This window comes from Cuculus canorus, chromosome 7 (assembly GCF_017976375.1).
Source record: "Cuculus canorus isolate bCucCan1 chromosome 7, bCucCan1.pri, whole genome shotgun sequence".
Classification (NCBI taxonomy): Eukaryota; Metazoa; Chordata; class Aves; order Cuculiformes; family Cuculidae; genus Cuculus; species Cuculus canorus.
This window is the reverse complement of record NC_071407.1, coordinates 6633602-6648396: the sequence shown is the minus strand read 5'-3', so window position 1 is coordinate 6648396 and position 14795 is coordinate 6633602. Positions and strand designations below refer to the sequence as shown.

The window sequence follows — 14795 nt, the reverse complement described above, 5'->3', positions numbered from 1 at the left end:
AAGGAAAGATGGACTCAAAAAGAAATTGAACAGGCTCAGTGAAAGAATGGTCTAACTACAGCTATTGAACACGACCAAAAATGCATCTTCCAAAACAGAACATCTCCAAGTCTCCGAACATATATACCAGGGCAAAGATGTCCCTACAGATATCTTCTCTGCTCTCTCCTTAAGTTTCTGCTACCACGCCTGCAGGATGCTGACTAGACTGACTCTTGTTCTGACAATGTACAGATGCTGCTACAGTCCTTATCCTCTCATCTCATTAACTTTCCGCCTCCACTCAACTCCCTCTTCTGGAAGTTAGAACAAAATCAATGGAGTTAACGCAGATTACATGAGTGAAAAAGATGGGAAAACACTTCTTAGTGCTTTTTTTTCTGGGACAAGCAGATGCTGTGACAGGCAGCCTTAGTTAGGAAACATCAAAAGTGTAATCGTATTAATAGAATCACTTTCTTAGGCATATGGAAATGGAGATGATGTATCATTTACAAATGAATGAAGACTAAGCGCTGGTAACTGCTGGACTGCGTAATATGGCCACAAAATGCTTCCATAATAATGAGTCCAGGAAATTATTGCACAGCTGTAACACAAGTGTGGAGAAGATTAGTAGAGATTTTCAATGGATTTTTAGGTTCATCCTTTTTAAAAATACCTCCCATCCTCAATGCAGCCTGATTGCATACAGTGGCTGTCATGAAGGCAAGAAGCAACTACAGCGAAGCCTTGCAGAGAAAATGCTAGCGTAGTTGGATGTGCTGACAATGTAGCTCCAAGATGCAAAGAACTTGCAGTATCCAAATCACAGGAGGGACAAGATCATGGTTCTGCAACCTTAGCCAGAGGAGAGAGTCTTCTGAAGAAAAAACTCCTGCCCCTCATCCCCCAAGAATTTATTACAATCTTGTTCAGATTCAGTCCAAGAATCTCCTGGTTGTATCAATTAGTGTTTGATTACAAATAGACAGAAAGAGCCTGTGGACTCATTTGTCCAGCTGCAATGCTGGGGCTGTTTCTCTTGGCCTCAGGTGGAGAGGCAGAAGACAGTAAATGTCCTGGGATGCTATTTCCAGATGATTAGGACAAGGACATTGGGAGTGGGTATGGTGGTTAGATCTACCCTCATCTATAAAATTACACAAGACAGGAAAGTTATTATTCATCCCCTTCCCCCAGGTCTCCTTCCTTCCCCTTCCAATTATGGTCAAGGCTGAAGCAGTAGGTTCTCCCAGCCCTGGAAATGATTCTTAGATGTGTCTTCAAGAGCAGGAGACATTACAACAGGAGACACAAAAGCTCTCATTTGATGGTCACAGGGAGGAAGAAAGAGGTTGTAGTTATAAAGAGGTCCTAGTTTCACTATGCATTATGACCAGCTCTTCTAAGTTACAAATGCATATGAATAAAATCCATATAAATTCCACTATACAAATTCAGTAGTACAAGCTAGAATAATTTGATCATATCCTCAGCTGACATAAATTACAACTGAATAAAGTATTTACCCTGGCTAGGCAAGTTTACTCTGATGGAAAATTGAGGTCCATGGTTTTTTTTTGTTTGGGATTATGACATGTTAGATTTATTGGCTCATTTGCTACAGTGAATGAGAGTCTCTAGACTGAGCCCCAGTCAATAGCAAAGTGGTGAATGGACTGACTGAGGAGCGGAACAGGAATAAAGAGAGAACATATGTTCTGAAAGACAGAACAGACAGAACCCTGTCCTCATTCCTGTCCTAGTCCATCATGATTGCTTTCCACATCTGGTGAAGATGATCTGCTTTGAGACTTGAAATGAGCAAACAAGTATTTTTCTTAAATGAAAAGTGTTGCAATAAAAAGGATTTGACAGACCATAGAAAATACTCCAGACCTTTGTTGAAGAGAACTAGCTTCATATTCCCTGGAATGAAAAGGGGGTTTCTGGTGCTAAATTCTATGCCAAGAACTGAAGTATAAAGAATGCAATACTTATACAGGGTATGATGGTGTTTGGTTTTGTGATTACCTGTTGCCTAATGTTGAGGTCTCCAGATATGAGCTGAGCATCACGAAGCTTTGCAGAACTCGTGCCAGATAGCGTAGGTTCCTGAAATTATGGATTAAAAAAAAAATCATACTTATGATCCTAATGATAAATGAGTAAATACAGACATATGAGACATGATGAATTTGTGTGTGAAAATAATACAAAGCTAGAGAATATGATGATCATGTGTAACAAATGAGAAAAATATTTTTCTCTGATTTAGTTTCTGACTCAGAATTTAAATTTTTCTTAGAAGATCAGTAACAAGCGAGCACTTTAGTAACGAGGAATTCTTCTAACCTACCCAAATTCAGAAAATAAGTTTCACAGAAGATTTTAGTGCATCCACAGATTGGCAGCTGAGAATGAATACAGGCTCAGTGCTAGGGGTATGATTTTTCCAAAATGCGTTCCCTGTTTTATGACCTTACCATTAACATAATATTGCCTTAATCTTACTGTAGCTGGTGATGATCATTATTACCAATGAATTTATAGCAGACTATTTCTAGTTTGCCATTCAAAAAATTGAGCTCCCAGAAAAGCCTTATGTGTAGGACGTGACCCTTGTGATGCAGCTGTAGGGGGACAACTCCCTCACAGGGTTCAGAGCAGGTCTTTGCCCAAAGTCCTGCTCCTTTCCTGTTTTGACAGCTGGACCACAAATCGTTCATACAACGGCTTTCCCTGAGGCAGCACCTTTCATTGCACAGACTTATGTCCCCAGTGTGTTTTAATGGATTAATGTCACTTTGCTGTGTGTGTGCATTGCCATTGATCAGGTCCATTCACATATCACCTGCGGAGAAGTGTTTTCTGCAGTGCTAGACCCAAAGACAGACAGCATCGGACATGAGAAACCTTTCAAGTATAAAGAAACTGATGCCATAAAATGATTTATACAGTGCCCTGGCATTTACAGTTGCTAAGATGAACTGCTTTGTCGTATATGATAAGGCCCTTTATCAAATCCGGCTTTACATGGCTGCTTACAGTCATAAATAGAAATGTGTGAGAACAGGGCTTCCTCCGTTCTCTCCAGAAGGCACAAAAGAACAGCTTTTTCAGTAGAATACTTCATGTTAGAGGTGAGATTTGTTTCCGGATTATCAGCTGGTAATTAAGGGAATTATTAATGCCGAGAAGGAATTTTGTCCTCAGCCCATAGTCCATTATCAATTGTAATGGAACACAACGCACTCAATGGAAAAGAGAATATGAGCTGTTATTATACCAGTTACTCCACTGGTGTGAAAAGGTGTAGCTCAAGCCTGTGGACAGCACTGATTTGAGGGACTGGAGGCCTGGCATGGTGCTGTTAGACTCCTTGGGACAGCAAGGAATTCTTTTGGTTTTCTTCCACTATGAATCCTCTCAGCATTTTCTAGAAATGGCTAATGGAAAACGTTTTTGTCAGCACATAGAGTTCACCACTTTCCCCAGGTTCCTTGCAATAGCAAAGCACTTGCTCATGAGTTAATTTTTATGCATGAATCTGCCCACTTCAGTGGTTTTTTTGCCTAAATTTTGCATCTTTAGAAATCTAAATACCTCCAAAACACTATTTCCCTGTGAGCTTTAAACAATGGTCAGAGAATCAGTCTCCAGTTGACTCCAGAGCTTTACATCAAAGCCAGTGCTTGCATTTTTTGGGTGAATGTGGAAGTTTAGTGCACTCTTCTGAACTATCCAGCTCTGGCACGGCTTCCTATAACCAGGGACATCAGCCTAAGTATCCAAGCAGCTCTGTGGGACCTGCGAGGGGAGAAAATCTCACTAATCACCACTACCACTTCTGCTAGCACCTTGTTTACTGACTTTGGACAACAAAGTGCTACCAGATAATTGGTGCTGGGTGCGTGACGGAGCCCAAGAAGGCTCAGCAGCAAACTGGATTGGGAGGAAGCATAACATGGTGACTGTTGATAATCAGCAACCCATGGGAAAAAATCCCAGAGAAAGTCAGGTAGGCATCATTTTCCTCACACTAAGGAAGCCTAATCAATTGTCCAGAAGGATCACTTGTTTGAGACTGCAATTGCTTGAATAAATGCCAAGCAGGGTGGCTTTCCTGACAACTGGGATATTACAGCACAGAGCCCATCCATCTTGGAAGCAGTAAATTAACTTTACTGCCTGCCCCTTCATATTCAAGGTGGAAATGAGATAGCAAGTCTTGTCCTGTCTTCATAACATTTACCGTTATTTATATTGTCATCACTTTGGCAGTGATTCAATTGTCACTATTCACTTGGCTTGTTGCATAATCACCTCTTGGAGATGGACACTAACTATTCCTTGGTGGTATGGAATTCAAACACCTTGTTTGCCTCTGTTATAGTCTCAGGAACTAAAACTCATCTTTTCCCACAGATGGTGTGCAGAAGGAAAACTGCCTTGGCAAATGCTGATGTTCAATGACAACATGCATTAATTTGTCTTAGCAAAGCAGATGCTGTGGACATAAATTTTCATCTTCCAATGGAAGAACCGCTCAGCTTGTTCAAATATTACAAAAAAACCCCACATGCTTTTAGATGACCAGGAAATTGAGTAAATTGGTTTTTTTCTATTGTCCCGCTCTTCTCCCTCTTTGTGTTTTCTACTCCTTCTGTTGCTGTGTACACTTGCAAAGCCTTTGTACTTTTTCAAATATCAGAACCACCAAGATACACCGTAAGTCTTGCTTTTTAAAGCTAGTTAAAATGACAAATGGTGCAAAGAAACAGTAATTCCCTTTCAGCCATGCATTCTGCTCTTTTTTAGTAGTTGTGGAAACTGACAAGAAAAGTAAAAAGGCAAAGTACTAAAATGTCCAGTTGCAACTCAAACTGGATTATAAATAACTTTTAAAGAAAACAATTGTTAACTCATTTCTAAAAAGCCAGCTCTAACTTTCATTTTCCTCTAATCTTCATTAAACCAAATAGCTCTCATTGTTTTTCCCTTGGGGGAATGAAGCAGTCAGTATAACATTAAAGAAATGGTAAAAAAATACTGCTGCCATTGGGTGTCAAGGTACAAGACCGATGGTACAAGTCCAGCAGAAGAAGAAAACCAGAGAAGGCAGAAGCTCAAGCCAATCTCATGGCTCATTTCAGGCATTCTTGTTAACAATGGCTCTTGCCAACAGGTTTTCTGGTGCAAGTCTCCTAGAGAAGTTGTACAGTCCCTGTCTTTGGAGATGTTCAGGGTATGACTGAACATCATCTCGAGCAACGTGCTGTGGCTGATCCTGCTCTAAGAAGAAACCTGCCAGCTTCAGCCGTTCAGTGAGCCCATTGCAGATTCGAGGCAGAGTCTGCGTAGGAGGAGCATCACAGATGTAAAGGCAGTCAGACCTCACTACCCACGATCTCAGCAAGCCCCACACTCTCTCAGCTGCTGTCCTCCAGGAATGTAAGGATGCAAAGTGTGGAGAGCTGCATGATTTCCCCAAGCAAGGAGCAAGAAACATTATGTAGAAAAAGCAGGGAGCAGCTGGATTTGCATTTCTGGAAGACCAGACCACCAAGGCTCCCACCTCCTGGCTGTCCCTGGATGTCTTGCATGGATCACTGTCATCCTCTCAGAACTGGAGCATAATGATTTACAGACCATTTTTGCTGCCAAGCTTCCACTGCCTGAAAGGCTGTTTGTCCCCAGCGGTAGTGAAGAGAAATCGCTCTACTACAAGTACATTAAGCACATGAACAGCTCTGACGAGAGGCAGAGTAATAATTTGTTTGGTAAGCTCACTTATGCTTTATTGAATTCATTTATTGGCTGTCCAACAGCTCCATCAGGCGCTTTTGCAGTAGCCAGACACAGAGAGATGACCTCAAGTCTGGAGTTCAGTCAAAAGTCCTCTCTGCTTCTCTACTACAGTGGCAAAATGAAAACACATTCAAGCCATCAGAGGTGTCCTGTCATACTGACTTACACTATGTACAGACTGAGCATTAGCATTATTTCAGCAGTAACAGCTAAACATGACCATGACAAACATTGGCAGGTTACTGTGCTATAGGCACGTCTAAAATGCTTAATACTTTGACGTGGAAATGGCAAGAAATAGAAATTTAATCAAATTTGAGCACCGCTTTCTCTCCAGATGTAGAAGCTCTATGGATGCAACGTGTAACCTCTCACATTCATTTTTTCATGCAGGTTGAATGCAAATTATAGTGTCTTTATCACACTGATGTGGTAACAAAGTGTGACAGATTGCAAATTTACCGGTGAAATACTGAAGAGTACATTTCGTGAGAGAAATGGTTGATCAGAAGGTTACTTTTCTATAGGGGAGCATAAGACAAGCACTTTACTGTTGGCTACGTGTGCACAAAGCAATTACAGTAAATAAGCCGTAATAGAGAGAAATGACAATCTACTTTTTGAGAGATCAGGCAAAATTGACTGGCTTCTACTGGCTCAGCATTGCATTGCATTGCAACCTACACATTAAAAATGTATTGGACAGAATAAATGGAATGTGAATAGCTGATGAATATCACAAAACGGAGAGGCTGAGAGCTTTGCTGCACTGTTGGATAATGTTTAGGTATTTGCTAGTGACAGATGGAAGGCCCTCTCATTCACATCTGTATGCTCTGGATGGAGGATGGCTTGATGACACAGTCACAGTTACTGCCACTGTCATCTTTGTCATTTTGTAGCTGAGGGGCTCTGTGTGTTTAATCATTTATGCAGAGGTTTTATGAGGCAGGTGCTTAGAAGTGTGGCAGGAGGGAAGATAAAACAAATAAATTAAAGGAAATTCCAGTTAATCCCAGCAAAGCTACAGTCTGTGATCACTTAGCAGTTCCTCAGTGGTCTGGGTCTTGTATTGCCTTTTAGCATCCTGGCTGAAGACACACCTGGTGTTAACTGGTAACAAACAGACCAAAGGAATACACCAACACAAACCCACATGCTGCCTAATTCTCTCCACTGTGCATCCCAGTGGGAAGGCACAATGTGTGTTTAATACCGGAAAACTACTTTTGAGCTGAAATACCTTTCAGATCAGCTTGCATTTTTCTGTAAAGTTGTATGATCCTGTAGGAGACTGAAAGTTTCTCTTTGCAAAGACTGAGCACCAGAGCTGTGCACCCTGCTGAGACTGCTCTGGCTGCAGGGCACCCGTATCAGTCTCAGCCCTGTCCCCCCTCCCCGAAGGCTCCAGCCTGCTACTGAAAACTCCCCTGAGAATGTCTTCAGCCACATTTTAAGGGAGAGAGAGCAAAAGAAGGAGAATAAACACACACACACACAAAAAAAAAGCACTACGGCAGGGTTTTCTCTTCTTGGGAGAAACTCAGGGCTTTCACAACAGACCGGATTAAGGTGCATGTAGGTATGTTAATAATGAGCGTGGCCCTCAACACTTTCTTTTCTCTATGTACAGACAGGTGATAACAGGCCCTTCAGTGTCCTGGCTCTTTAAGATTCCTTTCTGTAGCGTGACTATATCTATATATACTATGGGCCACGGAAACAAGACCCAAGTCCTTACTATTGCATGGCAGTACCATTTCTCCACATGGCAAGTGCACCCTGTCTCTGTGCAGGTGGTGTATCGTAACCATCTACCTCTGAAGACAAATCCATAGGCCAGGAGAACCGCTCTGTTGCTCGTCTTTTGGATGTTTCATGCGCCAAAATGCACATGATAGTCCTGCCTGCAAAAATCCGAGAGATAACACTTCCCGCTTTTATCACATGAGTCTAGAGCCTCAGTTTAAAACAAACATTTCTTTTAGACCTATGATTTTTGCTTCCCTGCTTCTCAGTGCGTCTTCCTCTGCCCCAACAGGAATTTGGTCATATTTGTTGAAATATCTTCTATCTGGATTGCCTCCAAACATCAGCTGTAAGCCTGCTTAATTATCAGGGAGATCATCACAATTCATAATAAGTTGTGTGCTAATTACATATACCCTATGAGTATTTTCCTCTCATTTATTTTGTGAGTGCTCATTTTGCAGATTAATAATGAACATGACAACTGCAAGTGAAACCAGTACTGTGGACTGTCAAATAAAGGCATGGGGGAATTTGGCTCTTAATTAAAACTGCTATTTGCTTGGAATTACAAATGCTACTACCCATCTTGCTTCCAGGAAAGGCTACTTATTAAAAACATATTATTCCCAAGAGACAGATAAAAGACACTAAGGCGCTCTGGTAACACCAAAAGAATCACTTAGTGCTAAACACTGTTTCATATCCACACTGAATTAAAGATTCTATGAAGAATACCGGCTTGTTAGACCTGCAGAGCAATACTTTCTTACATAGGCAAGTATGGATAAGATTTTCCTCCTCTGTCTGAGCCATAATGCAAACAACTCAAGCCTGTGGTTTTCTTTTCCCAATCAGGCTTGGCCTAGATTCTCTCACTAACTGCCTGCTTGCCTCACAAATAATTTTTGCAGTCAAGAAGTACAATAAGGTTGTCTGTGAGTGGCCATCAGTTAGTTTTGGTCACTGTCAGCTTCAGAGGCTACATGAGAATCTGCAACTTGGAAGTGAAAATTGTTTTACCTGTATTTTGAAAACAGCACCTCATTCCTCCTCACAATCTAAAAAACAGTACCTGTAGATTTACAAGAAGGTAAAATGTGGGCAGAAATTCATGCTATGACATCCCTGGATTTTAAGTGACAAGCCAGCATTGCAGCAGCCAATGATTCAGAGAAAATAAGTGTTCTCTTTTGGGCATAAAAATCCCCCTGCCTGTTTATAGTTTGATTTGGGTTGGAGTTCTTTTGGTTGGACATAGGCATTTCAGGACAACTAGCTTTGGGAGAGAGAACTATGTCAGAAAAAACAGTCCTGTTAATCTCAGTTCTGTTCAATATCTTACCACCACCTGCTTCATTCCTTGAAGTAGCTTAGCTAAGTTTCTAATGACTCTGTTGGTTTCAGTGAGATTTCTCTTGTTCCTCTAAAAAGCCCCATATTAAATTACTACAGAGTTTTTTTCCTTCCTCCCTGCCCATAACTTAACCTTAGGGCTGAAATTCAAAGTAATTTCTAACCAGAAACAATTTCTCTTACTCAACAACCCTGGCATTTCAAAAATAACGAGGATGAAGATGACCTCTGCGGGGTGGCCCAAAAAAGCCAATATTTTAGACCTTTTCATACCCTCAAAGAGCTAATTACAGCCCATGTAATTTCTTGTCATTAGTTCCTGCCTCCATGACTCAGGTGCCATGTCCTATTAGTCAGAATGACCTCACATGATTTACATCACCATAGGATGACATTGTAATTACAAATAATTTAAAAGTCAAAGAGGTTGTCTCTTGAAACAGTTTTGCCCATCAAAGTGATTTACTTTCTGTTAGTCCAAACATACTGCAGTATAATAAACCGGCTGATTGCAAGGCACCTTACTGCATGAATACCAACACACACATCTTCTACTATAAAAGGTAGACCGTACATATATCTTACCACCCTAGATGCAATCTAAGACTTGTCCATGAGGCCACTGCCTTTCTAAGCAGAGATTCTTCTTAAATGAATACAAATACAATTGCCGATATTAAAACCTTTCTGTAGAATGCAACATTTTGATTCTCTTTATTGGCTGTGCATCCATCAGAGAAACAAAACCAAACTGACCTTTCTCTACTGGATCTTCCAGTACTCAAAGCTCCTACAAGCATCTTACTGTCTTCCAGACTTGCCCTTGCCACAATGCCTTTCTTTACCACTGTTTTCCCACTCTCATTCTGCCAAGCAGAACTGCAATCGGCTAACACCGTGGTCAAACATCTTTCTTTTCCTATTGGTACCAATTTGAATAAAAACAAGGCCTTGAGTTTGCTAACATTTGTACTTAAATCAGACAAAAATTTCTTATGCAGTATGTTTGTTTTAATAACCTTGATGACATTTATAGATGTAAGTTTTTCGGAGGGAGAGACTGGTTTGTGTTTGCTCATGTAACAGCTGTGCTTTGTCTGTTAAAAAGACAGTATAGTCCCTACCCCTGTCTATTTTTAAACTATGTAGGTCGCACCGGCCATCTAAAAAAAAGTTTCTAATCTTCACATGTAGGATACGTAGAACCATCATTTGACCAAATACGGTAGCATAAAGAGGTCCTTATCAGGCCATTGGCTTCTTCTATAGTAGCAATAATGACTTTAAAATACACAACTAAACTTAAACAGACGCTGTACTTCCTGTGTGCAAAACACCATGAGCAGAAATTAATGCTGTTCAAATACAGACGTTCTTATCCTCCGTTTGGACTGAGGATATACTCAGACTTCTCCCAGCAGTGATCGAACAATAATGTTTTTTACTTCCCTGAAAGGGTCTTGTTAATCATAAGCCCCATACAACAAGGAAGCCAAATATTTTGCATGAAAAAATAATGTTGGAATTTAAACCCGAAAAGTTCTGATCTTCAGAAATATTCATAGACTCATAGAATAGTTTGGGTTGGAAGTGACCTTAAAGATCATCTAGTTCAAACCCCCCTGCTATGGGCAGGGACATCCCACTAAACCAGGCTGCCCAAGGCCCCATCCAACCTGGCCTTGCAAAGTCTTTCTTTAAAATGAGTATAGTCAAGACATACAAGGTCTGACACAAAATCCCCAATACTAACCCTATAGCTCAGGAGTCAAGAGTGGGAGGGGACATGCAAAGAAATGATTATAGAACGCATCCTGTCCTGTTGAGAGGAGGCTCAGCTTGATTGCTTCACTCAGTACAAGTGGATGCATGTTCAAATACAGAAGTTCTTATCCTCAGCTGAAAAATATTGCTGTGTGTGAGCCCACAACATTTTTTTTTCTGTGATGGAGTTTTTAGCTAATAACAGCATCCCTGTGCTTGAGCACCCATCCTGTTCACCAGACCCAGCTCCATCTTCACAAAGATCAAGTCAGCGCTCAACGGAACCCATTTTTTGTTGGTAGAAGATGTGAAAGCAAAAACAACAAGAGATCCTCAACACCCATTCAGAAAATGATCTGTGGAATTGATTTGAACACTGGCATCCTCATATGCAGCTGTGTGTCAGCTCAGAAGGGAACTATTTTGAAGGTGACTGTAGTTGATTTTCTTAATCTGTGAAACAGTTAAATAAAAAGAATTGCAAGCAAAGACTTTTTTCTTTTTTTTTTTTTTGGTGTTGGGCCTCATATTGTTTTCAAGCTTTCATATCTGAATTTTTTTGAAAGATAGACCCAAAACCATCTGATTCCCAAGGCTTTTAGTCTTCTTTTTGCTCATTGGTCTCAGCTCACGTTAGAGACTCTAGAGGACCTTGACCGCAATCCCTATAACAGAGCAGATCTGGATTTTGGCTATCCAGGCTTTCACGAATAAAGCATGCCAAGCTGGCTAAGAGAAAATGTCACGGGTCAGCTAAGATTCACACAGCTGGACTACATAGGCTTTGGCAAAATATTTTCATTTTGATTAACTGGGTATTTCTTTAACAGAATCAGAAAAGAAAGTCCTTAAGACACCTGTTCTCAGTCATAGTTTGAAAGGGTGCCATGAGTGGTAGAATTCAGAGGGTCTGTCTTCTTATCAATCGGTGTCTCACAAATGGCCACCTTTGTGGACTTAACCATTTTTAGTAAGAGAGATGGTGGTCAAATCTTCTCTTTCTACCTCCTGTTCTTTTCACAGATCTAGGAAGAACTTAGTATCTTTGAGGCAACTGCATTTCTTCAAAACCTTTTGACACCACTGTATCATCCCAGAATTACTGGGAAAGACAGTCAGATTGATGTATACTAACACACAAAGCACATCACCACATCAAAATGCTTTTGGTTAAAAAGATGATGATACAGGCATCTGTCAATGTAGCAAGTTCTAAAGTTTTGTTTATACATCTGGGTATCTAAATTAATGTGCTCCTTCCCCTGCTGTAACTCTATAGTTAGGTGGAAGCATCGGATTAAGTATGATTCTCACAACAGAATCTAAATTCAATTAACAGGAATTTTGGTCATCTAAGGTTTTAAGGATTAATCCTAGAGACCTCAATGCAGCTGTTTAGTTTTGAAAGTAGTCAGGGCCTACGTGTTTTATGAACTGAACAGTAAGAATCAAGTCCTTGTTTTGAAAATCTCTCAACAAATATTTCTGTATGACAGGCTGTGGATGGTCATAAGATATTTTTAGTATAATGTTTGAGTCCAGTGCAAGTCAGCTGCATTCCTCCAGAAGAAAATGAGTCATTACCCACAAAACAGATACGCATGAGACTTCACTTCCTTTTCTGCTCGTGCAATACTATAAAGCAAAACTAAGTTTCCTAAGATGTATTCTTTACAGAAGTTCTTTTTTCACTGAGAATATATTTTTTAATTTAATATTTCTGCCACCCGTGCAGCTAGTGTCACCCTGCACCTAGCGGACATGGTTCTGAACCATCAACGACATCAATACAGGAATTATAGGCATTAATAGAGTCTGTCTCTATAATAAACACAGAGCACAGTTTACAAGGAGAGTTCTGCACCCCACAAAACTTTCAAGTTCTGAAAAAATAAATGAATTGTCTTACAAACAGAAAACCCCACCTGTCTTACAACCCTTTAAAACTTTTCTTTAGCTTCTCTTTCACCATTTTCCTGTCTCCTCTGTTCAGGTTAGCATCTCTAGTGCTGCCTGTTTAGGTCACTAACAGCTCTCTTTGTTCAAGCTTTCTCTTTCAGTATTTGCCCAGCATCTACAGTAACAGAGTTCCAACATCACAGTTGTGACCTACTGTAACACAAGTAATAAACACATCTTTGTTGTTCCTTTCTGCAAACTTTTTGTATGGCTGGTATTTCCTTAAATATTCTCTGTTGTGCTCAAACAAGCTGAAAAAGCTCTGTGGGTATTGTCATCTGGAATAGGCGGAAAGGGTTCTGCCTCTATGACAATACAAAAGACTATTATAAGGCACAACTTCCCACAAAACAGAAGAAACGAAGTTCTGTGGTTTCAGCTCAGCATGTGAATTTTTCAACAACATTTCAGGGCTTTCTGCAACAGCAGTTTTCATAATTGAAGATGGACTCACACAGTTATAAGAGTGGGTTTTGGACTTCATAGTTGGACAAATGACCTAGTATTACAAGGCAGCTCCTAAGAGGAAACTTCTATAGTGGGAACTTTGTGATATTTATTGAAGTTTAAGTATATATTTTTCTTAATTCATGGCAGAAGTGGCTCTCATAGAAAACAGTCTCTCTTGAAAAAACAATGTCCAGTTATATTTTCACATAGTTCAAAACAGAGTGGCTTAGATTTCATGCAATTCAAACCAACAATGGTCTCTGTTGTTCTTGCTTATATTATCAATGAGCCCTGCTGTGATTATATAGGCTATATTTTTTTAGTTCAGCAAAAAGATGGCAAAAAAAAATATTGCCTACAAACTGCATTATTCATCTGGGGTAAAGGGGCAAAAAAAAAACATTCAGAAAATCACCTGTTAGGGAACATAGCAAGATATCATGTTATCATCCAAACCAACTTGTTTAGTAACCTTGGATCATAAAGCGTGTGGGGCATGAAGAATTTACAGGAAGCACAGGAGAAGTCTTTTCAGAGGCTACTGAGAGTGGTCTATTATGGTGATTACCAATTCTTGCAGATACGCAAGTTTTAAAGGCCAGAAGAAACATCTCCATCACCCCATCTGTTTTCTGTCAGAATGTCCTCCAGTGTCTCCTGTAACTTGTGTTTGAAGAGTTCTACAAAAATATATCCTATACGGAAGGACATAAATAAGTGGACTGTTTTATATTTGGCCTTTACTGGTGACTTGAAACGTAGGCGATTATATTCTAGATGTTTGCAAGTGTCCCCAGAGTGGGGTTTACACAGAACACTCTATTTTATGAGGTTTATGACATTAATCCCTTTCTATTCTGGCTGTTGAGTACTTTATAAAGAAGTGATCAGAAAGGAAAAGAGCTTTGTGATGAGCAGGCAGTAATATATGTTTCTTTTCATTACTGCCTGTGAATACTTCCAAAACATGAGATAAAAAGCTAATAAGACTGTGGAAGGAAAGCTGGGACGTGGGAAGGTCTCCCCTGCTTTGGCTGCAATGTCATCTTTCTAAAGCAAGAGAGACCGTGAAAACCTAAGACCAATAAACTAACCTGCGTGTTGCTCCAGTGACGTGCTCATCACAGACATTATTTTGACAATGTTCTAGTTCTTGCTTCTAATAGAAGGTTTTAGCTGGGACAATGTCATAGTTCTTTGACAGTTCAAAAGGCAGAGCATCTCAGATGCAGGAATAAAAATTTCTGCATTTCGTTAAACAGTTTTTGGAGGCATGATAGAACACTGAAAGGTGTAGAAAGACTGCAAGTGTTGATAGAGGCATTCATATCAGTTTTCTAGGCTCCACTTAGTATTCAACCCCTGGCCTACCAGTGTTTGGCATCATCTTTGAGCAGCACAAATCTGAGAGAAGGAAAGGAATGTGAATGAGCCCATTAGCCCAGATCTCATAGATATTATGCTTTTGGGACTCCAGAAATTGAGAGTGTATGTTGGTAAAAAGCCCAAGAGATCAGCCAGGACAATAAGTTACTGTTAGGAAACAGCTTGCTTATCTGGCTTTAAATGGCTGTAACTGGGCTGTCTGTATAAGCGCATGTGGCTATGTGTGCACGTAAAAATCTTTTCACCGCCCCATGCAATTCCAATCAGACACACAAGTCATCCTACACCCCCTGGAATGGCATACAGCACTCCCGAGTAATGAAACAACTATTTCCCCT

The 14795-nt window shown here is 40.3% G+C and overlaps 1 long non-coding RNA gene across 1 annotated transcript in view; it reads left to right on the top strand.

Moving 5' to 3' along the window:
* Positions 1 to 4543, top strand: part of LOC128852758 (uncharacterized) — a 53212-nt gene extending 48669 nt beyond the window's left edge. The window contains exon 15 of the long non-coding RNA XR_008450808.1: positions 4411 to 4543. This is a non-coding gene — a long non-coding RNA (uncharacterized LOC128852758). The remainder of the gene's footprint in view (positions 1 to 4410) is intronic.
* The last annotated feature ends 10252 nt before the right edge of the window (positions 4544 to 14795 follow it).